We start from the raw sequence: 26,058 nt of genomic DNA, 5'->3' as shown, positions 1-26,058 counted from the left end.
TGGAGGATACCAAAGTGTGGCTGAAAGGGCAGAAAACCCCAGGGCTGGCATAGGGCTTCCATGTGCTTCTAATGTAAGTTATCTAAAACATCAGTTTATATTAAAGGAATTATTATGTGTTATACAATAAACAGCTGATTTTTCATGAATTTTCAAGCTATAATAGGTAATTTCAAAATCATTGGGGCAACAACACCTTTGTAGTTCTCTCATAAAATTTTTAAACTTTTAATTTTGAAATAATTATAAATATATACAAGTAAATTATTATTTAAAATAAATGTAAGTATATTTTATATATATTTGGCTCAGTTGAGCATCCTACTCTTGGTTTTGACTTAGGTCATGATCTCCTGGTCATGAAATCAAGCTCAGTGCGGAGTCTGCTTAACATTCTCTCTCTCTGCCTCTCTCCTCTGCTCATTCTCTTTCTCTCTCTTTAAAGAAAAAAAAAGATGCATTAAAAAAACCCACAAAGAGATATGTCTTAAAAATAAATAAAGAATATACAGTAGAATACTAAAAAATACCTAGTTGATCCAAAAGAAGACAGAAAAGGATTATGGGGAACAAAGCATAGATAGAACAGATAAAGAATAGATAACAGGATGGAACACAAACAGAAACATACCAAATAATCATATCAAATGTAAATGGACCAAATACTCCAATTAGTAACCAAATATATCCATTTTTTCAATGGCAGTATTAGTGCTCTTTTGATTATTTTGATTATTTTGAAATCATGACAGTAGAATCATGTAAAGAATGTGACAAATAAGATGTGTGCAAGAAGAAAAGTCTCATTTTATTTTGTTAGCATTTTTTGCCAGTTGTTTTAAATGAGTGCTTAAAATGGGAAAGCTGATGTAAAATATGTGCCAATTATCAGTATATTATTTATGCATTCCCCAAATAGATTTTGAATCTCTCAACTCAAGCAGTTTTCAAATTGAAAATACATAATTACTACTTTCAAGTCTGTCCCTTCCAGATTGGGCTTTTTAGCTCTTGCTCTGTAGCTGACTCAGACTTCACCAGGGCAGGTGACAGAAAAGTAAGATCTGGTCATGGTCTGGTGCTGGGGTGACAAGGAAGTGATAGAAAGTGAGACCCAATGTCTCAGAGCATAGGATGGGTTACGCTACTCAGTAGTAGGTTGAGTGGGTTGTATGTTAGATCCATCTCATCAAACATTTCTCCTAAAAGTATCATCCATACTTTGGTAGGACAGATAAAATACCAATATTTTAGAATCAATGCTCCCAAATTGAGATTCTACATCAATCTTAAATCATGAAATCCCTTCACTTTAATTAATGATGTCTTTTAATATTAAATACTTTTTTTCTTTCACTTGGCCCACCAATGTAACAGCAAAAAATAAGGAAGAGTGTTGCATATAAATGTTCCTACTGAGTCATTATTCCTGGTAGAATTGCCCCCAAAGTACCTGACATCCCATTGCTTTTTTTCCCCAAATTGTGTGTGTGTGTGTGTGTGTGTGTGTGTGTGTGTGTGTGTGTGTGTGTGTGTAGTATATGGAGAACAAGATAAAGGGAGAGAGAGAGGAAGAGGGAGGGGACAAGGGAGGGAAAATGTTTCCTTCTCTTGCCACCTGGCATATTTCTTATCTGTTTCTGTCTAGTGTTGGTGCTGACAGGTGAAGCTTCCCCCAGTACATGGAGTTGCCCCTGTGAAATACTAGATCTTTAGTTCTCAGGATGATGGCTTTCCTGGATGTGGAGTTTCTCTGGGGATTGCCAATGCTTGGTTCCACACTGACTTTCACTCCCTTTTCTTTCTTTGAAACCCATTGGCTCAGAGCGATGACATGTATGACTTAGACAAGTCACTGTCCTGCACATTTGTGTTTGAACTCCTCTCTTAACACTTTTGTTACCACTTCCAGAGGATCTTCTATGTATTCTCTCGCTCTGAGGTACAGCAAGATGAGCAGACCTGGATCAGACTTCTGCAGTGCTACCTCATTTATTTAATGAATGCAGCAGGTATGCACCTGCAGCTCCAAGCCTCTGTGAGCCAGAAATGTCCCTTGAATAATTTTTAGTCAAATTAAATATGACTGCAAGCCTCATTACCCAGTTTAACCTCAGTCATTACTAGGCATGCACCTTACTCCCTCTCCAGAGAACCAGGGATTTCCATGTCATTCAGACGTTCAGAGAAGGGCCTCTAGTCCACAGAGAGCCTCATAATCCAGATCTCTGTACCTGGAAAACATGGTCTCATTGCTCTTAGGAAAACTGTGATCTCAAGATCAACTGGTGGTCTGGGAATACCGGGAAAGTTTTCCAGCTACTCTATGGGACTAGGCCTGTCAGATTTCCAGCAATAAGTTGTATACCGTCGTCATCTGGGTGACCTGAATTTCACTCATCCATGTGTGAATGCACCTAGAGAAATGCTCTTTCTGCTTGCAAGCCTCACTCCCATATTAGAAGAACAACACCCCATCAAACAGATAGACTCATCTCTTGTGACAGAGGCACATAATGCGGCATTCTAAAAGTCTATAATCATTTGCTAGCTCTAAAGTTGATATGTCAGGGCTTTATTCATGTTGCATTTTAACTACCTACTTACTTTCAAAGTGTTCTGGATGTGATTCTCTTTATTGATGTAGGGAAATGCTGTATGCAGTTAGGGTCCCATTAGCAGTTCAGCAGGGAATTGTCTGAGTTCTAGCAGTGCTGAGAAGATAACCAAAACGCATTTGCCCATTATGTCTGCTCCTTTGGCTAGCAATTCCAACCCATCTGAATATGGTTGGTGTGGTTTTATGAGAAGGGGGATGGTAGAGGAGCAGGGAGTGGGGTGAGAACCTAGTGTGGAAATTCTGAAGTGTGGAGCAAGCTTGCTCCAAAGACTAAAGACTGTATCTTTTATTTGTAGTTAGTTATTTTAAAAATATCTATTTTAGGGTTTTTCCCTCACAATAATATTTGTAAGAAAATTTTATTTTGAAATGTTTAAGTGCATGCAAAACCAGAGAAAATAGTATAATGAAACTCTGTATGCCCACCACTCTATTCAATAACCGTGAATATTTCCCCACATTTTTTGGTATTTTTACAATGAAATGTTTTAATTTCAAACCCAGGTTTCTAATCATTTTGTCCCTATGTACTTGAGAATTCATTGCTTAAAAAATATGAACTTTTAAAACCTAATAACAATGCTATTATGCTACCAACAAAATTTCCAGTACTTCTCTGGCATCCTGTATGTAATGCCCAGTCCACATTCAAATGTATTTGTGTGGCTGCTTTGTTTAAAGCAATATCAGACTGTCCCCTGCCAACATTTGAAAGTATTGTGTCTGTTGAGTGTCCTTTATCCCCAGAAGAACCTCTCTCTGCTTGCTTTCCATAGCTTTTGATACCAGTAGGCCAGGTCAGAGGACCCAGATGGGGTCTCACAGGACCAGCCAAGAGGACCCTGGCTGTGTGCAGAATAGAGACCAAAGTCGAGCCAGCAGTAGGTGAAAGCAGGGTTTTTTGAAGACATAGAGGGAGTACAGATACAGGGTGTCCAGGGAGACTCAGAAAGAAAAGGAGAGAGTCTTGTCTTTATTTGGGGTCTGGGGTTTTTTCCTGAGGACAGTGGTCTGGTGTCCATGTCCTCTTAGGCATTCAGGAACTGGTTAGAACAACGTGTTAATTGGAGTGAAGGTGCAGGTCCTATAAGGAATTGAAGTAGGAAAAGGAGCAAAAAGCAGATTTTTATTGAATCCTTCATTTTTCCTAACTCACATTGATTTACTGAAGATATTTGGCCATTTTCTTTCTCATGGTGCCATTTAGTTTGCTCTCTTAGCCACCTTTTCTGCATCACATGTATTGTATCACATCAGGTGCCTTCTCTTTCATTTTTAGTAGCCAGAGTTTCTTAGGACAAAACTACTTTCCCTCATCAGTTAGAGCTATTTGCTTACCCAGAAAGACTACTGTGTAGGAAATGGGGGATAAATGCAGAGATCGTTCCCTATCTCCAGTGTCCCCCACTGACTGTTCTCTCTCTCCTCTCCAGCTCCTCCTGCTCCCTCTTTCTCTCCCTTTTTCCTTTTCACTCTTTTTTCTCTCTTTTTTTTTCTTTCTTCCTCCTTCCCAACTCCCCTTCTTATTCCTCTTTCCCATATCTTCCCACCCTCGCACCCTGTTAAAAATCATTATAAACTTTCACGTCCTTATATATCCAGCGCATTTCAATCAATTACAATGATTACTTTTTGTTTCTCACACATACCTATCCCTGGTGAATGGAAGGCTATATAAGTTGGCTTCTGTGGCTTTTGACATGTCATTCCTCAGACTGTCCCAGAATCTCTTTTTATATTTTCCCCCAAAACCTGGAATCAGTTATCCCTCTCTGGACCTCTGCCCCCATTCAGTGGGGTATGGCATTTAGAAAACACCATCAGGCACCTATAGGTATGCTATAGGTAGGCATTGCCATTATTAGGTTGTCACAGTTTCTGGAGCCTTCTTTGGTTCAGAGTTAGGAAGTACATAGTGTTTAAAGATAGCAGTCAAGACCAAGGGTTAGCCTCACCTTTGCTGGCCTTCCACCAGGCCTTTCCCTGGGGATGGTGGGTTTTGCTCTTCATTCACCATTCTGGGTTCCACTTCTTCTGTACCCCTTCCACCCCAGGGGAACTTTGTGTTTCCTGGCTCAAGGCATGTGCCATTCTCAAAGCACATCCTGCTTTTGCAACTTTCCCAGTGTTTGTAACCATGACAGAGCTCCCTGATGCTGTGTGATCCATCAGTCCCTCTGCTAGCTATACTTTCTGCACTTACCTACACCTTGGGGCCTACAATGACTTCAGGTGTTACGATCATTTGCTAACCCATTGGCCTGCTTTCTACCAGAGGTGAAATCCTCCTTTCGGTGGGATGGGGGCTTGCAGGCAGCCTCAGGTACTCCCTTGCATCATCCATGGCCCCAGTACCTTCATGATAACCCTTCCTAGCAGTGTGGCCTCCACCAGTATTTTAGGTCTCAGGGAATTCCCTGATACTTTTTGGTTTTTGTTTCAAAGATCTTATCCATGAGTTTTCCATATGCTAACTCCATTAATCTGTTTGGGTTACATTGGGAATTGGGGAAATCCGAAAACCATGTAGATACTGTGATTCCACTGCCCAATAAAATTTAAATTAAAATCAGTATATAATTACTCATAACCTAGATGTATGCCTCTTATGGAGACATTGCAGACATGTTCCCAATGGAGAAGATAAAACAAACCAAATGCCAAGGAGCATGGAAAATGGACCCTTGGTGAGTCAAACATCCCTCAGAATTGTCCTGAATAAGGGATGCCTTTATTCTCTTTCCCTCACAATGCATCCTGACCTTTGTGCTAAGAATAGTTCAGTTGTTGCTTTAAACATTTCTAGTTCACCTGTAACTCTGGTTACAAAGAAAGAAAAGAACAATTGTCCCTTCCTCTTAAGCACACCTGCTGAGCTGCCCATCAGAATGGCCTGGAGCAGCAGGTCTGGGGCAAATCATGCACAAAAAAAAAAAAGGCTTAGAGAATATCTCTTAGCAACCTTGCATTAAAAGGGCTTGGAGCTTTACAAAAATAGGTTTGGAGCACAAAACTCATATTAGGGAAACTTATTTTTTGCCTGTGTAAATAGAAATGTTGAAAACTGACAATAAACAAGCAAAAAATACATTCTGTACCTTGACTTACTCTCCTAAGTAAAAATTAAACCTATTTTTTAATAATTATTCACACACAATGGTATGTTATTTTCAAGTGTATAAGATAGTGAAAATCTTTTCCTTTTTTTTTTTTTTTAGGAGTTCAAAGCAGTCTTCAGTATGCTAATGTAATATATATACATATAAAAACAATCCATATAATAATGAATTTCTTGAAGAAAGTCTAGCAGTCTGCATTCCCTAAGTTAAGTTAACCCAACCTTTTTATATCTATATTTTAACAGTTCAATCCTAAGGAACACAGCTATGGAATGAGTGTGATTGTTAGCACCCAAAAGTTACTCTGAGCTTAAGAAAGTAAATAATAATCATTATTTAACCACTTATTTATGCACTATGTTTACTGCATAGCCTAGTGTTGTCCAAAATCATGCTAGTTATGCCAAAGACCTTACACGTAATGTTTCTGCTTTCAAGGAGACAAGAGTGTTGGTAAATCTTCATAACAGAACATAATGAGTAGTAATAAAGTTATGAGGAACTATGGCTAAAAGAGCAAATGATCTTTATACTAAGAATGGTTTCATTGTTACTTTAAACAATTGCAGTTCATTTCTAGCATTAAAAGTTAAATTGAGGCATGTTAATATTTTCCAAGTTTATTTGAACAAACATAAATTTGAGTGAGGCAGTGCCTACCCAGAAGTGGTTAGGATTGCCCCACTGACAGGAGATGGGGGCAAAGCTTTTAAGGAGCAGACATAGAAGCAAAGCAAATAAATGATTCAATTAGGTATAGCTTAAGCAGTTTCCTTATTTGAGAAGGCTTAGTTGGCTGTTTATGGTTGCTTGTTCTTAAATTTCATTTTCTGCAATTCCAATGCATTTATAGAAATTGATTCTGGCTTAGGTTTCAGTTTGCTTACACAGGCTACCAAGGCATTAGAGCCACCAATCTAATGGCTCCTATGTTTAATTGTTTTAAAGCTAGTGATTACCTCTGCCTTAAAAAGTCAGAAAAATTTCCCCTGAGTGATGCCTAGATAATCCAAGTCTGACAACTTGCATGGCAGAGAGGTAAAGGAATTGAGAATGTCCATCTCAGTTATGTGGAGTTACGTTGTGTACTTTTCACTGGAAGGAGAACTTGGAAAATTCTGGGAATGAGATCCTGAACTCAATGTCTGATTTTAAGTAAAACAACAAAGAGCATCAGTAGCAATGCCCAAATTATGACTCTTGGATTAATGGAATATTGTATGGAAGAGTTGGCGGTCTGGCTTGTGTGTGTCACACCTACCTCCATGTGTCTCATTTCTATGGTTCATTAAGCAGAGGGACATTCCTTAACTGCTTCAATATGCATTTCAATCCCTTTTTAAAAGTTTTGCAGGGCTGCCAAGAGTACTAGCTTAAATAAACCATGGAAAATTATGTGGGGCATTTCATAGATTCTCAAACAGCGATGATGAATATTATTGGCTCAGTTAATATCTGCTCTTGTTTAAAAACCACAACTCATACAAGCCTAGAAGTCAGAAATTGTGAAATAACTCTTTAGAAATTCAAATCAATGCCAGAATCAGAAATAATACTTATTTTAAATGAAAATAAAATCATCAATAAAGTGCCACGATTTGCCATTGTAAAACATGTCCAATTTAGCAATCAAGGAAAGCAGAATTGTCAGTCTTTCCTCCAAGAGCTGGATACAGCAGTTTTGCATGCATTGTCCGATGCCCCATGCAATGCAGTGTCACTATGCATTCATTATATGTGTCCAAGATTTAAAAAAAAATCATTAGCCACATTCAAAACAAGGTGCATTGTGCTTTTTTCCATTTTTGTTGATAATCGTGCCTCTAGTTTTGTAATCACTTATTTTTGGTCTACTAACTTCTTTGCATAACAAATTCCTCTGATTTTTTGTGATGAAATCCTGATGGCTTTGTGCTTAGTCTGACTCCAAGAAATTTATCATTTTCTCCTCTGCTATAGTATGAAAACTTTAATCAAGAACTACCCAAGTGAGCAGTTTCCAGTTTGAAAATGTTTAAATTCACTCCTTCCCAGAATACAAAGAAATACAGTACCCTAGGGTTCTATTGCCTGGTCAGGAACCCATTTATCTCCTGTCTTCAAAAGTTTAGATTGAGTCCTTATTTGTTTGTCATCTGTTCCTTATTTTTTCATGGGTTGAATTTCAAAGACCACAGTATGTGGAGGCCAGAAGAAGCACAAAGTGCATGGAAAAGGAAACAGTCTAATGATGTAAGGTGGGAGAGGGGAGTAGTTCCTCCTTCATCTTGATATGCCTCAAAGCAACTCTTCTATTTTTTATTTCTCTTGCCAAATTGGTCTCTGAGGTCACAGTAAGTTAATCACCATTTAGATATAAGTGAAGGTAATGCTGAGGTGTCAGCATGATTCTGTATCACAATGCATGTTGCACACTGGTAGACTGCCTGGTGGAACATTCCTGGGTTCTTGGCTCTCCTCAGGAAACATTGGGATCAGTGTCCTTCATCTTCATGTCACAGAGCTCATGAAGATGTTAATTGGTACCTAGGGGCTATAGAGATAAATTGAAAATGACCACTACACTCTTTCTTTCAACTTAGTACTATCTAAGTAAAGGTATGGGAACTGTTAGTTTTTCTGAACAAACAGACTGAGCAGATTTACACCTAATGGCAGCAACTGAGAACAAACAAACAATTGACCTGAGTGGACAAACAAAAAACAGAAAATTAAAAAGACACTGAATGAAATAGCAACTGTAAATTTCTTCCAGATCACTTAGTGACAGTTACTCAAGTGGCCCATTGCTCCTCTGGTAATGTACTAAACTCTCTTATACAGTAGCTTGCACTCCCCTTTTCCTGATCCACTTATCACCCCACTTCCCTTAGTCAACCCTGGCTTCTTTCATACCGTCAAACTCAATGCAGGACTCCAACCACATCATCATTTACCCCATTATCTTCATCCAATTTGTATCCTATTTCTAAGGTGAACCTATACTGTGTGTCTGTGAATGCTTGCATATATGTGTTCAAGCGGGGTCAGTTCTAGAGGTGATTAAAACACACTACCACCACCAGCTCTATTTTTTTCATTGTTCTTTTATTTCCTCCTTCACCCTCCCTGGCTCCAAACCCATTGACTAATTCTCTTACCATCCACATTTTGTCACTGTTAGCATATGGATCCATTATGCCCTCTGAAAATTCTCTAATATCTAGTTAGGGCTTGAGATTTGGACTGATCAACCTGATACACAAAATTGTTTTGGTTTAGATTTTAGAGTTTGTTTCAGTTTTCTCAGGCTACACTAACAAAATACCATGGACTGTATTACTTAAACAATAAATAAATTTGTTTCTCACAGTTCTGGAGGCTGGAAAGCCCAAATTTAAGGTGCCAGCCAATTTGTTGTTTTGTAGGACCTCCCTTTCTGCCTTGCAGATAGCAGCTTCCTCTACATGTCCTCACATAGCAGAGATAAGGGCACTAATCTTAGCTCATTGGGATCCCACACTTATGATCTCACTTTAGATTTAATTACTTCCATAAAAACTTTATTTCTAAGTAACCTTTATTTCTTGGGACATTAGAGCTTCAACATATGAATTTGGGGGAAACAGACACAGTCCATAGCAGGGATGGAAATTCCTCTCTCATATCAGGTGTTACTTTTAGCTGCTAGATTGCACTGACTCTGCTTACAAGAGCCCCATTTTCAACCTTCATGACATGGAAAAGGGCAGTAAGGACCTGAAGAGATAAAGGGCCAGAATTCAATAATTTTTTTCATATCTCACTATCAAATCTATTTATCTCTAAGATTTCAGGATGGAGACATTGCAGCCAGACACCTGGGAAGAGGAATGGTTTGTTAAAAGTTGCTTTTAAGCTCTAATCCTGTGTCATTGACAGGCACTGAGAGCAGCTCATATCATGCAGGCAATTTAGGGAGTGTTGGTGGTGGGGAGTCTAAGATCAATATACTCATGCTGCCCTATGCCAAATCCCCAGAGTCCTTCATTCTAGACTTTATCCATCAAAGAGGGAAAAACTGAAAACAATCTTCTTGCCAATATACACCCTGTTTGTTAAGAAGTCTTATCTAGACTCACACATGGGACTGGGTTTGTTAACAGATATATCCTAATACAAATAGCTGGTCATGCAACAAATAAGGAAAACTATATTACAGATGTGTGTCCACTCAAAGCCATTACACTGAAAGAATCAGACAGAGGTTAGGGCCAAAAACAGATTCCATGATTTCCATCTGAATAAATTGCTAATTCTATTTGTTCTGTGATAATGCGCTCTCATATATACACAAAGCCATCTGACCACACATATGCATCCTAGCCACATCTTTCTGGAGACATTTGTTCCTTTTTCTGTTATGTAATATATCATCAATAAATGATTATCCATTCACTTACATGTATTTATTGAGTGGTTTTTATGTGTAAGCATTCCCAAAATGCTGACTAAGCAACAGCAAACCAAAGACTCCAGAACTCAAAAAGGACAGATTCTGATCATATTCAGATCATAAGGACCTACTTAAGATATTTCTGGACTTTTTATGCCATATATTCCATATACTTAACAATGTTTCCCATCTATTTCTGCACACAAGAAAATACAGTGAATTCCTGAATTTACCAAATGCATAGGATTTCCACTATAGTATACAGCTGAACATAACCGAAAAAATATATGTGATTCCTAATGAGAGTTAGTAGTAAGTAGAAAGAAAGATAATTGATTGTTGACACAGATATTAGAATTACTTGGATAAGCTAGTAAAATTGCAGATTCTGAGGCACTCTTGCAAATCAGCCCTGGGGATGGTCCCTCACCGCAAGTACTTTCTATAGTTTCTCTGGCTGATTTTTACACTGCAAGCTCTGTACTGGAACGCAGACTGGTATCTGGACCTAAGTAATTTGCTCCTACAAACTAGTCTTGTTAGGTTTATTATTAAAATGTACATTTATTCAAAATTACAAATAGTAAAATGTCATGGACCTGAGAAGTTTTTCTCAAATACTCAAGGCTTTGGGTAGTCAAATCCATGAATCATACAGTTTTACTGGTTTTTATTGTTTTTCATAAATGATGTTAAAGAGGATGCACTCAGGAATCAGATATCATGCTTTGAATCAGTGTGACCTGATGCCTGGGCACCCCTGGGCTTCCACTACTGATTTATACAATGTAGGTAAGGATTCCTGCTTCCCAGCATGGAGCTAAGATTTGAATGAGATGGCCTGAGGAGGATGCTTAGCTGAGAGGCCAATATAGACAGGAAAGAGCTATCCACACAGCCATCAATAAAAGGGATTTGTGCTGAAGTCTGGTAGCCCCACCAGACACCCAGCTGTGCACAGCTGGATTTGCAACTACTGCAAATCAAGAGTGGTCCTGCTGTGGGGCAGGCAGCGTGTGGGCTCAGTGGTCCAACAAGCAGGGTGTCCACTTGGCTGAAATGAGCTGCTGCTGGTTCAGTCTGCTAATGGGCAACTAATGTTTACAGGAAACCTACAAAATAAAATCCTATGGCACGTTATGACATAGTCTTAGGGTGACGCAAAGCTAAGCAGAGCAAAAAAATAAGAAGAAAATAAAACTTCAGCTTTTATGATTTTTTAGTTTTCAACTAAAGAATGATCAGTTCATTTTTGAGATAAGAGCTTTAGGTGATGGATTTCTTTAAATCCTTGATTTCTACTTTGTGAAATATTATTTTACAGATGACAAGTTAGTTTGTTTTCAATTTTTTCCTCCTGACAAGCAGTGAAATGATCAGCTGGAGTTTTAAATGGATGACAAACATGCTTCATTTCTTTCTAATAGATATGTTATCATATTGCTGAATTTCTCAATGATAAGAATATAAAAAAGTTGTCTTTATCCCCCACCCCCACCATATAGTTACAGAAAGATTGGAAAGATAAACAAAGCAAAATATTATGCTTGGCTTTCAGCTGGCATTTCATTCCTGGCATCAAGTTGAGGAAAGTGAGAACTGACTGATGGAATAGTGTGTCCAAGGCTGTACAGCTAAGCAGAGGGAGCTGCACTGAGAGTAGGCAATTTTGATCCCCACTCCCTGATTTTATCCAACACTGTGCATTTAATTAACAAAAGTGCTGTTTTGAAGCTGGATTGAAATGGTTTTGGGCATTAAAAATTCTCAAAGTATATGTTCCCCCAGTTTTACTGAGATGTAATAGATATATAGCATTGTATTAGCTTGAGGCGTACATAACATAATAATTTATGTGTTTATATTGCAAACTGGCCACCTCGTATGGTTACAATTCTTTTCTTGTGATGAGAACTTATAAGATCTATTCTTTTAGCCTCTTTCAAATACACAATATACTATTAACAATAGTTAATGTTACAGTTATTCTTAACTATAGTCACAGTGTTTACAAATTACATCTTCAGAACTTATTAATGTTACAACTGGAAGTTTGTACCTTTGGCCACCCTCACTCATTTCCCAGCCCCCTCTCCCCATGACAACTTGTTCCTGGCAACCATCAACCTGTTGTCTATATCTATGAGTTCAGTGTTTTGTTTTTCTGATTCCATGTATAAGTGAGATATATGGTATTTTTCTTTCTCTGGATGACTTCTTTCACTTGGCCCTGGAGGAGTAGGTCTTAGGTGAATATCCCCTCTCAACCATACTACCATGGTCCTTGACCATGTGGATCATAGTTCTGCATCTTTGAACTATGGGCCATAGTCTCAGGTTGTTGTGAAGTTTAAAGGAGGTGATGCATGACAGCTTCAAGTTTGAGGTATTGAGCATAGTAAGCGCTCAATGACTTCTGCAGCTCTGGTTGTTGCTGGATTTAATATTACTGCTGTCCCATAAAGTGAGGCTTGGTGAGGTGAAATGAGTCCAGGAACACACAGCTACTAAGTGGTAAAAGGCACTCCTTCCAACACTGGAAACACAGAGTGGAAGGAGAATTAGATGGAATGACCCTTCAGGTTTCTTCCAGTTTCTTCTATAGGAAACTCCAAAAAGAAAAAAATTCCATTCCATTCCACTAAATTTGACATATTGGTAACTACTTCTGCCCTGAACAGCTCTTACAATGAAACTTGCTTCTTTGTTTCATTATGTGAACACAAGTTGGTGTTAATAGGAGGGCTTGTTGAGGAGGTGCCAGTGGAACTCTCCATAGCAAAATAAGCATCCACCTATTTCTTTAATTATTGACTTCCTTAAATGATGTTTAGTTGATCTTCAAAGCAGTGTGGATGAGGTGGCAGCTGTTTATGCCCTAGTGGGAGAAACCTTCACAGGTGACACCCTTAGGAACCAGAGCAGTGGAGCTCACACTTGCTTTTGGGGCTGGTGTCCAGTGGAGCACATACAAGTAAACAACAAAAATGCATTTTGAGNCAAAAAAAAAAAAAAAAGGATGAAGAATAGATGGAGCCAAAGCTTATTGGAATAAAAGAACCACATGTTGACAGAATGCTTTGATTTTTTTTATTTTGATAGCGTGGTTAGAATGGCAACCATTGTATTAATCTGGTCCTGGAAGTAATGAACTTTTGTTTTGAAGTGAGTTTGTTTCTTACCTCAACAAAGCAAGACTTCTCAATATATTTCAATGCTACGATTAATTGGATTCCCATTTGATGGTGCCTGAGTGAAAGAAAATGTGTCCCTAATGGGAGGGTAAGCACTGCAGCCTCAAGTGAAATACCTACTGCATAAACTTCTGTGACAGTTTTGTCTTATTTTTGTCCTTTATTCTTTCTTCCCCCTTCCCCTCCCTCCTTCCTCTCTCCCCCTTCCCTTCCCTCCCTCCTTCCCTCCCTCTCCTTCCTTCCTTTCTCCCTTCCTTCCTCCCTCCTTCCCTCCCTCTCTTTCCTTCCTTTCTCCCTTCCTTCCTTCCTCCCTCCCTCTCTCTCTCTTTCCTCCCTCCCTCCCTTCCTTCCTTATCCTAGGATATTGCCTCCATCTCTTCCAAACAGAAAAGCAGAAGAAAAAGTAGGATAAATATTTACCAGCTTTTTTNCTATAGTATACAGCTGAACATAACCGAAAAAATATATGTGATTCCTAATGAGAGTTAGTAGTAAGTAGAAAGAAAGATAATTGATTGTTGACACAGATATTAGAATTACTTGGATAAGCTAGTAAAATTGCAGATTCTGAGGCACTCTTGCAAATCAGCCCTGGGGATGGTCCCTCACCGCAAGTACTTTCTATAGTTTCTCTGGCTGATTTTTACACTGCAAGCTCTGTACTGGAACGCAGACTGGTATCTGGACCTAAGTAATTTGCTCCTACAAACTAGTCTTGTTAGGTTTATTATTAAAATGTACATTTATTCAAAATTACAAATAGTAAAATGTCATGGACCTGAGAAGTTTTTCTCAAATACTCAAGGCTTTGGGTAGTCAAATCCATGAATCATACAGTTTTACTGGTTTTTATTGTTTTTCATAAATGATGTTAAAGAGGATGCACTCAGGAATCAGATATCATGCTTTGAATCAGTGTGACCTGATGCCTGGGCACCCCTGGGCTTCCACTACTGATTTATACAATGTAGGTAAGGATTCCTGCTTCCCAGCATGGAGCTAAGATTTGAATGAGATGGCCTGAGGAGGATGCTTAGCTGAGAGGCCAATATAGACAGGAAAGAGCTATCCACACAGCCATCAATAAAAGGGATTTGTGCTGAAGTCTGGTAGCCCCACCAGACACCCAGCTGTGCACAGCTGGATTTGCAACTACTGCAAATCAAGAGTGGTCCTGCTGTGGGGCAGGCAGCGTGTGGGCTCAGTGGTCCAACAAGCAGGGTGTCCACTTGGCTGAAATGAGCTGCTGCTGGTTCAGTCTGCTAATGGGCAACTAATGTTTACAGGAAACCTACAAAATAAAATCCTATGGCACGTTATGACATAGTCTTAGGGTGACGCAAAGCTAAGCAGAGCAAAAAAATAAGAAGAAAATAAAACTTCAGCTTTTATGATTTTTTAGTTTTCAACTAAAGAATGATCAGTTCATTTTTGAGATAAGAGCTTTAGGTGATGGATTTCTTTAAATCCTTGATTTCTACTTTGTGAAATATTATTTTACAGATGACAAGTTAGTTTGTTTTCAATTTTTTCCTCCTGACAAGCAGTGAAATGATCAGCTGGAGTTTTAAATGGATGACAAACATGCTTCATTTCTTTCTAATAGATATGTTATCATATTGCTGAATTTCTCAATGATAAGAATATAAAAAAGTTGTCTTTATCCCCCACCCCCACCATATAGTTACAGAAAGATTGGAAAGATAAACAAAGCAAAATATTATGCTTGGCTTTCAGCTGGCATTTCATTCCTGGCATCAAGTTGAGGAAAGTGAGAACTGACTGATGGAATAGTGTGTCCAAGGCTGTACAGCTAAGCAGAGGGAGCTGCACTGAGAGTAGGCAATTTTGATCCCCACTCCCTGATTTTATCCAACACTGTGCATTTAATTAACAAAAGTGCTGTTTTGAAGCTGGATTGAAATGGTTTTGGGCATTAAAAATTCTCAAAGTATATGTTCCCCCAGTTTTACTGAGATGTAATAGATATATAGCATTGTATTAGCTTGAGGCGTACATAACATAATAATTTATGTGTTTATATTGCAAACTGGCCACCTCGTATGGTTACAATTCTTTTCTTGTGATGAGAACTTATAAGATCTATTCTTTTAGCCTCTTTCAAATACACAATATACTATTAACAATAGTTAATGTTACAGTTATTCTTAACTATAGTCACAGTGTTTACAAATTACATCTTCAGAACTTATTAATGTTACAACTGGAAGTTTGTACCTTTGGCCACCCTCACTCATTTCCCAGCCCCCTCTCCCCATGACAACTTGTTCCTGGCAACCATCAACCTGTTGTCTATATCTATGAGTTCAGTGTTTTGTTTTTCTGATTCCATGTATAAGTGAGATATATGGTATTTTTCTTTCTCTGGATGACTTCTTTCACTTGGCCCTGGAGGAGTAGGTCTTAGGTGAATATCCCCTCTCAACCATACTACCATGGTCCTTGACCATGTGGATCATAGTTCTGCATCTTTGAACTATGGGCCATAGTCTCAGGTTGTTGTGAAGTTTAAAGGAGGTGATGCATGACAGCTTCAAGTTTGAGGTATTGAGCATAGTAAGCGCTCAATGACTTCTGCAGCTCTGGTTGTTGCTGGATTTAATATTACTGCTGTCCCATAAAGTGAGGCTTGGTGAGGTGAAATGAGTCCAGGAACACACAGCTACTAAGTGGTAAAAGGCACTCCTTCCAACACTGGAAACACAGAGTGGAAGGAGAATTAGATGGAATGACCCTTCAGGTTTCTTCCAGTTTCTTCTATAGGAAACTCCAAAAAGAAAAAAATTCCATTCCATTCCACTAAATTTGACATATTGGTAACTACTTCTGCCCTGAACAGCTCTTACAATGAAACTTGCTTCTTTGTTTCATTATGTGAACACAAGTTGGTGTTAATAGGAGGGCTTGTTGAGGAGGTGCCAGTGGAACTCTCCATAGCAAAATAAGCATCCACCTATTTCTTTAATTATTGACTTCCTTAAATGATGTTTAGTTGATCTTCAAAGCAGTGTGGATGAGGTGGCAGCTGTTTATGCCCTAGTGGGAGAAACCTTCACAGGTGACACCCTTAGGAACCAGAGCAGTGGAGCTCACACTTGCTTTTGGGGCTGGTGTNGGAAGCTGTCTCACAAAAAAAAAAAAAAAAGGATGAAGAATAGATGGAGCCAAAGCTTATTGGAATAAAAGAACCACATGTTGACAGAATGCTTTGATTTTTTTTATTTTGATAGCGTGGTTAGAATGGCAACCATTGTATTAATCTGGTCCTGGAAGTAATGAACTTTTGTTTTGAAGTGAGTTTGTTTCTTACCTCAACAAAGCAAGACTTCTCAATATATTTCAATGCTACGATTAATTGGATTCCCATTTGATGGTGCCTGAGTGAAAGAAAATGTGTCCCTAATGGGAGGGTAAGCACTGCAGCCTCAAGTGAAATACCTACTGCATAAACTTCTGTGACAGTTTTGTCTTATTTTTGTCCTTTATTCTTTCTTCCCCCTTCCCCTCCCTCCTTCCTCTCTCCCCCTTCCCTTCCCTCCCTCCTTCCCTCCCTCTCCTTCCTTCCTTTCTCCCTTCCTTCCTCCCTCCTTCCCTCCCTCTCTTTCCTTCCTTTCTCCCTTCCTTCCTTCCTCCCTCCCTCTCTCTCTCTTTCCTCCCTCCCTCCCTTCCTTCCTTATCCTAGGATATTGCCTCCATCTCTTCCAAACAGAAAAGCAGAAGAAAAAGTAGGATAAATATTTACCAGCTTTTTTTTTGCGATCCTACAACAAAGAAGTTGTAGCAGATACAGTTCAGCAAGGTTTATTGCCTGGCACTGTGTGTGTGCAGCTGTGCCATGTTACATTTAAACTTAATTTTACATGGGGCAGGTATGGCTTTCCCTTTCACTATAAATCATCTAGCTATACTATGAGGTTGAATTCTAAGAGCCATACTAGAAAAAATGTCTCATCACTCTTCACTTCTAAAATATATTCTCCGGGGCACCTGGGTAGCTCAGTTGGTTAAGTTTCCGACCTCGGCTCAAGTCATGATATCATGGTTCATGGGTTCGAGCCCCACGTCAGGCTCTGTGCTGACAGATAGCTCAGAGCCTGGAGCCTGTCTTTGGATTCTGTGTCTCCCTCTTTCTCTGACCCTCCCCTGCTCATGCTGTGTGTCTGTCTGTCTGTCTGTCTCTCTCTGTCTCTGTCTGTCTCTCTCTCTCAGAAATAAATTTTTAAAAAAACATTTAAAAAATAAAATATATTCTCTGTTTTTGGAATTTTACATGAAATAAAATGAAGAAATCACATTTTTTCCCATAAAGTAGTGTGTTAATCAAGTGTTTAGGATTTTTGACAAATGTCAGGTACTTCATCAATGGCATCTTTTCTTTAGCTCAAGAAACATCCCTAAGCACAATATAAACAGACCCTTCCTTCAAAGATCTTGCATTCTGGTATGGGAAAGAAAAGAGTAGGCCCTTTTACCTTCTAGAGGAGGGGCTCAGAAGAGTCTTTCTCTAAGAGTCCAGATGGTAAATGCTTTAGACCTTGTGGACTGTAGGGTCTCTGTTGCCATGGCTCACCTGTGCCCTCATAGTGAAAACAACCATGAAACACATATGAATGGTGGACATGGCTGTGTCCAAGGAAACTTTATTTACACAAACATCCTTCAGGTAGACTTGACCTGAGAGCCCTAGTGTGCTACCCCTGAGTTATGTTCATCACTCCCCACAAAAATCTTTACTTAGGGCTTTGAGATTTACTTCATTTTAAATTTTTTATTGATGTTGCTTATATTCCTTATCCCTTTTAGCTATTTCTAACTTTTTAGCTCATCCATAGTTTATGAAACATAAAGTACAGCATCTCCCACAATCTGTATAGATACCCAGCCATCTCCCTTAGAATAATCCCCACTAATCGAAACAAATATAAAGTGGAGAGGGGAAGTAGAGCAGAATGTCTTTAGCTTCTGTCAGCTTCTTGACTAACTAAATCTGCTTTGATTTCTAAAAAAGAGATTAAAAAGAATTTGTTCTCTTTTGAGTACCTGTTGGGTCTCTAGCAGTATGTTGTCTTTTAGACATGCAGCTGCAAGGCATGGCTACTATTGCTTAAATGTGGACAGGTCAAGAAGAGAGTTAGAAAAGCAAATACCCCAGAATGCCTGGGTGGCTCAGTCAGTTGAGTGTCTGACTTTAGCTCAGGTCAAGATCTCACAGTTTGTGAGTTTGAGTCCCATGTTGGGCTCTGTGCTGACAACTCAGAACCTGGAGCCTAGTTCACATTCTGTGTCCCCCTCTCTCTATCCCCCTCCCCTGCTCTCTCTCTCTCTCTCTCTTGCTCTCTCAAAATAAATAAACATTTTTTAAAGATTAAAAAAATAGAAACAAATACCCAGGATATTTGTACGATAAAGCATCATAAAGTCAGTCAACAGAACTGAAGATAGGATGTCGCTGAATTACATGGAATAAGCATTCAACCAGCTAGTGTGTGCGTGTGTGCGTGTGTGTGTGTGTGTGTGTGTGTGTGTGTGAAAAATGAGAGAAAAGGAAGAAGGAATACAGAGGGAAAGAAAGAGAACAATCATGCTGAACAACAAACATATGGTCACTAGCCTAAGGGCAGTGTACCATAGTCCATAGCATTTTTGAACACTAAGAAATGCTTCTTCTTGAGAGTTTTGGTCTATAAAAATAAGCTAGAATATTTGAAGCCTGGAAACCTGGTTTAGGGCTAATTCTTAGGATGAAAAAAGGATCCTACAAACATTCATGGGCTTCACCATGTGCTAGGTTCCTTTCTAGGGGCTGGACAACTTACCCACATTACCAGGGACTAGCCAGTTCTGTGCAAGACAGACTGTCTCTGAGGACCACAGAAGCAAGTCCACAGGAGCCTTGCTATGAAGGGGGTGGAGTTGAAGTGAATGTTGACAGGTAGCTAAAGCAGAAAAAAGGATCTCTTTTTTTCCTCAGCCTCCAGAAATACCTATAATTCGTATTGAACTTTCCTCTCCTTGATTGCACACCACAGAGTTAGTGCCTATTTTGCCAATGGTAAGAGAAAATGAGGTTAGTAACAAGAGTATTCAGGAATACATTTTCTTGACATGGGAGACTTTTACATTTCTGGTTCCCATAATGTTCAATGACGCATTGCCCTGTGTGTCTTCTCCCAGCCAAGTATTCTTCCCAGCTTTGGGCCACTTGCAGTTATTTGAATTAACTCTCTATCACATTCACACACCCATACACACAAATACAGGCACTAGTGCATGCTCAGTTTCAAACTCACAATCTAGACTGATTTAGAATTGTGCTGGCAGTGAATTACTAACTATGAGGGATACCTCTCTTATGTTTCCCTTGATAATAGTAAGTGCAATAGAGAATATTACTGACATTACTTGTTGTTAGAACATATAATAACAGTTGACCATGATACAGCTTGAACATTTAAATATTGAAATCTTATCAGTCAAGTGCCAGCAGAGTAGAAGGAGTAGCATTCCCATAGCCCAGAAAGGAACACTCCCTGTAGGCTATGCAAATGCCCTCAGGGACATAAGGAGGAGGTATGGGGACAGTCCTGTTGTGGATATTTTGCTTGACAACATGGTTTGTCAAAGCACACCTGAAGGCCAAGTTCCTAACAACATATCCCCTGGTTTTTTTTTACCCTGGTCTCTCTAGATTTCTTAGAAAATCCACTATTGAAGTGTCTCCTTAAGAACCATGTTCCTGTCAGTCAGAAAGTAGAAATAAAAGGGTTGAAGAAATACCACAGGCCATCTTTGAGGCTGCTTGGAATATATTTTTGTTATTGTGGACGTCCGAGATAGAAAAAGACCTGGAAGGAAGGAAGCCAGTAAGGAATGCCAGGCCCAAACGTGCCTGTATCTGGACCATAGTCACGTGGGTCTCTTTTTGTCCACCGAGAGGACCAGATGTCGCATCCTTAATGTCATCACGGCTAACAGAAACTGACCATGTGCAGGTAGTGTTTTGTACATGCCATCATGCCTTGTCTTCCTTCAGTCATCTCTTCACCAGGTGCAACAAAGAGCCTTCTACGGGATCCAAGCAAATACTCCATATGCCCTGAAGCACAGAAAGCCCCTGGCAAACATAAATATGCATTGTCCTCAAACTATAAGGATAGATTTAACTGTACTCTTTTGGCAGCCACTTTCTAAAATGTAATTTGCAATTTGGTGTTAAAGACAGTTCATCAAATGTAAGTTGTTGTGCGGTCCTTAAACAGAGGGCTGGTTGAGATACCCAAGAGGTCATCTGGCATGGCTGCAGTGCTGGCTACACTGTTCAAGGACTCCTGACGGTGGAGCTCTCTGATGTTTTATGTCTGCTTGTTATCATTTCACCCTAACGTCTTGATGCCATCAGTGGTATTGTCTACTGTAGTTCTCTGTGTTTCTAATTAACATTTCTAAGTTTCCAGCAGCTTGAAACTCAGAAAAAAGTCTTAAAGTAAATCAGAACTTGAGGAGCTTGAGAAGAGATAGGGGCTCTTTTTCCTATCCCTCACTTTCAACTAGATATCATCTACATCCAAGTCAATAAACTGGAGAGTGATTCAAAGACTGCAAGAAAAACTCCACAACTAAATATAGAGAAGAAGCTACATCTGACCTTAGGAAGGTCGGAAAGGCATAGGGAGGCTACCCATAGGAGGAAGGGAGGCAGAGGAACAGAAGAGAGGGCATAGAAATGGGTCCTCACACCAGGGAGCTTGCATGGAAGACTAATCCCCATAATGTTTGGCTTTAAAACCAGAAGGACTGAATTTTGTGAGTTTGTAAAACAGGTGGGACTTGGAACCTGATACTTTGGAGATCAGTTGGCTCAGCACTAAAGGAGCCAGGATGGTGAGAGATAGCTGATTGCCACCTTTAAAGAGACAGCAGCCTTTGTGGGAAAGGCAACATAAAAATGACTAGTTACAAAATGCTGTGAGCAAACAGGAGACAGATCGGTTCATACTGATTTCTGAGTGTGTAGGGGGATGTCTTTGTGAACAAGGGAGCTACAGGCACCATTTTCCTCCTCTATCCCCCAAGATAAGAACAGAGACTCCTACTGGAGGTAGGGATGCACAGACACTTGCTACCTAACTCTCTACCAGTGTGCCAAGCCCACAAGTTCTCCTCAGGACTTGCCTACTCCAAGTCTTCTGGTTTCAGTCCTGTGTTCAGGAAAAAAATTTGTTAAAACTTCGTTGGCACCTAGCTCCCAGGTGCACAGCTGCCATCAAGCGCCACGTACCTCTGCCACACTTAGCTGTGTTCCCCTAGCCACTCTTAGCTTGCACCCCCAGATGCCAATGCATGCCATGTGGAGCCTTGTTATTCTGCCCCTGCCCAGTCTGGTGATGATAGGCACTATCTCTCACCTTGTCGAACCATTCAACCTTGGCTGCTATCATGGGTTATGCACAGCTGCCATGTACACAGCCTAGGCTGAGTGGCTACCCTGCCACTACAATGGGCTAAAATTCCACACTGTACCCAGATGCACACTGCCAACCACCATCTGGTTCTGTGCCCAGCCTCATACTCCTGGCTGCCCTAGCACACAGCCCCTAGCACGACAGAATTAAAGAGTATCCAGCATTTAAATAGTGGCCCAGTGCACATTTTTCTAACACTGCTGCCCTGCTCCCAAGTTCCCTGGTGTGCATGCACCCCCAGAGTTGGCCTGCTGGTTCCCGTTAACACTACAGAGAGTGATCACAACCCACAATAGGCAGAGAGTCAGTGCCGATGACTTCATGGAGGAGAAAAGTGGCTCAGACACAATACCAGGATGTAAGCAACACACAGGATGCTCTCCTGAAATATCACGTTCTGGTGCCGAGGGGACATTGCACTGCAGGGCACTCTAGAACTTCTTCATAAAATCACTGTTTTTAAGAGAAGACACAGCTGACTTTTTAAACACAGATAGACACAGAGAAGCAGACAAAATGAGGAAACAGAGAAATTTATCCCATGTGAAAAAAAAAAAAACAAGACAAGGCCACAGCCAGAGATCTAAGCAATATGCAGAGTAACATCCCTGATCTAAAAATAATAATAATAAGTTTAAAGCAATGGCAATGAGACTCATTAGACTTGAGAAAAGAGGGGAAAACATGAGTGATATCCTTCCATAGAGGTAAGAAAAACGTTTTAGACATAAAGGGTACAATTAATTAAATAAGAAACATGCTTGATAGAATGAACAGCAGGCTTGAAGAAACAGAGGAATGAATTCATGACCTAGAAGACAAAGGAATAGAAAGTAATTAAGCTGAACAAAAGAGAGAGAAAAGAATGATGCAAAAGGTGAATAGATTTAGGAAACTAAGTGACTCCACTGAATTTAACATTTGTATTGTAGGAGTCTCAGAAGAAGAGAGAGAAAAGGGGGAATACAATTTATTTGAAGAAATAATAGGTGAAAACTTCCCAAATCTGTGGAAGAAAACAGATATCTAGATTCAGGAGACACAGAGAAACCTCAGCAAAATCAAAAAAAGCAGATCAACACAAAATATATTGTAAATAAATGTGCTAATACAGTGATAAAGAAAATATTTTTAAAAAGCAGGACAAAGGAAGGTATTAACTTACAAGGGAAAACTCATCGGGCTAGCATGAGATTTCTCAACAGAAACTTCACAGTCCGGAAGGGTGTACCATGATATATTCAAAATGCTGAATGGGAAATTCCTGAATCCAAAAATACTCTATCCAGATAAAGAGTTTTGCAGACAAAAACTAAAGGAGTTCATGACTACTAAACCAGCCCTGCAAAAAATAGTAAGAGTCTGAGTGAAAAGGAGAACCAAAAGTCACAATACAGAGGTAGGAAACATGGAAGCAGTAAAAATGAATATTTCCACACAAAAAAAATCAGGAAAATCACAAAAAAAAGGTTACAAAGTATGGTAATACAGACCTAAAATGTGGGGAGGAAAGGAGAAAAAAATGGGTTCAAACTTACATGATCATAAATTTTATATCTATATGCAGAAGATGTAATATGTAAATCTAATGGTAACTGTATATCAAAAACCACTAATAAATATCTAAAAAATAAAAAGAAATAAATCCAAGTATATACTAAGGAAAATCAGCAAAACATAAAAGAGAGAAATACAGGAATCAGAGAAAATCTTAAGAAATAAACACAAAACAAGTAAAAAAAATGGCAGTAAATTCATATCTATCAATAATTAATTACCTTGAATGTAAATGGACTAAATGCTCCAACAAATGACTTAGGGTGGCAGAATGATTTTAAAAATGAGATCCACCTAAACACTGCCTAAAAGGGACACATTTTAGAACTAAGGACACCTACAGATTGAAAGTGAGATGATAGAGAAATATATATCATACAAATGATGTCATAAGAAAGCCAGAGCAGCAATACTTATATTGGACAAAATGGATTTTAAAATAAAGACTGTAACAAGAGGCAAAGAAGCGCAGTATAAAATAAAGAGGACAACCCAGCAAGATGACATAACAATTGTAAATATTTATGCACTCAACATGAAAGCACCTAAATGCATAAAACAGTTAAAAAGCAAACATAGAGGAACTAATTGATAATAATACAATAATAGTAGGGGACTTTTACATCTCACTTATATCAATAGACAGATCATCTAAATAGAATATCAATAAGGAAACAATGGTTTGAATGACACACCGGGGAAAAAAAGGGATTTAACAGATATATTAAGAATATCCTATCCTAAAACAATAGAATATGCATTCTTTTCAAGTGAACATGAAACATTCTCCAGAATAGATTACATCTTAGCCCATAAAACAAACCTCAACAACGTCAAGAAGATTGAATGATGCCATGTCTATTCTCTGAACACAATGCTATAAAATTAGAAATTAACCATATGGAAAAATCTGGAAAGACTACAAATATATATAGAGAGGTTAAATAAAATGCTACTGAACAATGAATGGGTTAACCAGTAAATCAAAGATGATATTTAAAAGTACATGGAAACAAATGAAAATGAAAACATGATGGCCCAAAACCTCTGGGTTGTAGCAAAAGTGTTTCTAAAAGGAAACTTTAGCATTACAGCCTTATCTCAAGAAAAATCTCAAATAAATAAGTAACCTTGTACCTAAAGGAGCTAGAAAAAGAACACAAAACAAAACCTAAACCCAGAAGAAGAAATGATAAAGATTAGAACAGAGTTTTGAAGAGACACATGCACCCTAATGTTTGTAGCAGTGCTATTGACAATAGCCAAAATGTGGGAAGAGCCCAAATGTCCATTGACAGGTGAATATATATTTAAACACACACAACGGAGTATTACTCAGCAATCAAAAAGAAAGAAATCTTGCCATCTGCAACTACGTGGATGGAACTAGATGGTATTATGCTAGTGAAATTAGTTAGAGAAAGACAAATATCAAATGATTTCACTTATATGTAGAATTTAAGATACAAAACAGATGAACATAAGGGAAGGGAAGCAAAAATAATGTAAAAGCAAGGAGGGGGACAAACATAAGTGACTCTTCAGTACAGAGAACAAACTGAAGGTTGCTGGAGGGATTGTGGATGGGGGGATCGACTAACTGGGTAAGGGGTTAGGATGAGCACTGCATGTTATACATAGGGGATGAATCACTGGAATCAACTCCTGAAATCATTATTGCACTATATACTAACCAACTTGGATGTAAAAAAAATTTTTTTTAATTAAAAATAAATAAATAAATAAAAGTAAAAATAGAGTTTAGAGCTGAAAAAAATGATATAGAAACTAAAAAGATAATAGAACAGATCAATGAAACCAAAATCTGGTTCTCTGAAAAAAATCAATAAAGCTGTTAAACCTCTAGCCAGACTTATCAAGAAAAGAGAGAGAGCGAGAGAGAGAGAAGACTCAAATAAATAAAATCACAAATGAGAGAGGAGAATTAACAAACAACACCACAGATATACAATCATAAGGTAATATTATGGAAAACTATATGCCAACAAATTGGACAACCTACAAGAAATGGATAAATTCCTAAAAAAGAAACATGTAAATACACAAAACTGAATCAAGAAGAAGTATAAAATTTGACCAGAATGATAAATAGCAAAGAAATTGAATCGGAAATTTAAAAACTCCAAGAAACAAAAGTCCAGGACCAGGTGGTTTCACAGGCAAATTCTACCAACATTTAAAGAAAAGTTAACACCTATACTTCTTAAAATATTCCAAAAAATAGAAAAGGAATGAAAACTTCCAAATTCCATCTATGAGGCCAGTATTACCCTGATACCAAAACCAGATAAAGACACCAGAAAAAAAAAAAAAAAAACAAAACAACAACTACAGGCAAATATCCCTCATGAACATAGATGCAAAGATTCTCAGTAAAACCCTCGGAAACTGAATTCAATAACATCTTTTTAAGAAACCATTTACGTGATTAAGTGGATTTTATTCCAGGTTGAAAGCTTGGTTTAATAGTCACAAATCAATCAGTATGACATCATATCAATAGGAGAAAGAATAAGAACCCTATGATTGTTTCAATAGATGCAGAAAAAAACATTTGATAAAGTACCACATCCATTTTGGATAAAAACCCAATGGGGCACCTGGGTGGCTCAGTCGGTTAAACATCCAACTTTGGCTCAGGTATTGATAT

General features: G+C 38.7%; 1 protein-coding gene and 1 long non-coding RNA gene across 2 annotated transcripts in view; both read left to right on the top strand.

The window, feature by feature from the left end:
- The window catches only part of LOC144227561 (uncharacterized), a 71,917-nt gene extending 51,352 nt beyond the window's left edge, over positions 1 to 20,565 (top strand). The window contains exon 3 of the long non-coding RNA XR_013333957.1: positions 20,057 to 20,565. This is a non-coding gene — a long non-coding RNA (uncharacterized LOC144227561). The remainder of the gene's footprint in view (positions 1 to 20,056) is intronic.
- Positions 1 to 26,058, top strand: part of GABRG3 (gamma-aminobutyric acid type A receptor subunit gamma3) — a 700,780-nt gene that overhangs the window by 229,218 nt on the left and 445,504 nt on the right. The window lies entirely within an intron of this gene.

Source organism: Crocuta crocuta, unplaced genomic scaffold (assembly GCF_008692635.1).
Source record: "Crocuta crocuta isolate KB4526 unplaced genomic scaffold, BGI_CrCroc_1.0 scaffold355, whole genome shotgun sequence".
Taxonomy (NCBI): Eukaryota; Metazoa; Chordata; class Mammalia; order Carnivora; family Hyaenidae; genus Crocuta; species Crocuta crocuta.
This window is presented reverse-complemented; position numbering and strand designations above follow the sequence as displayed.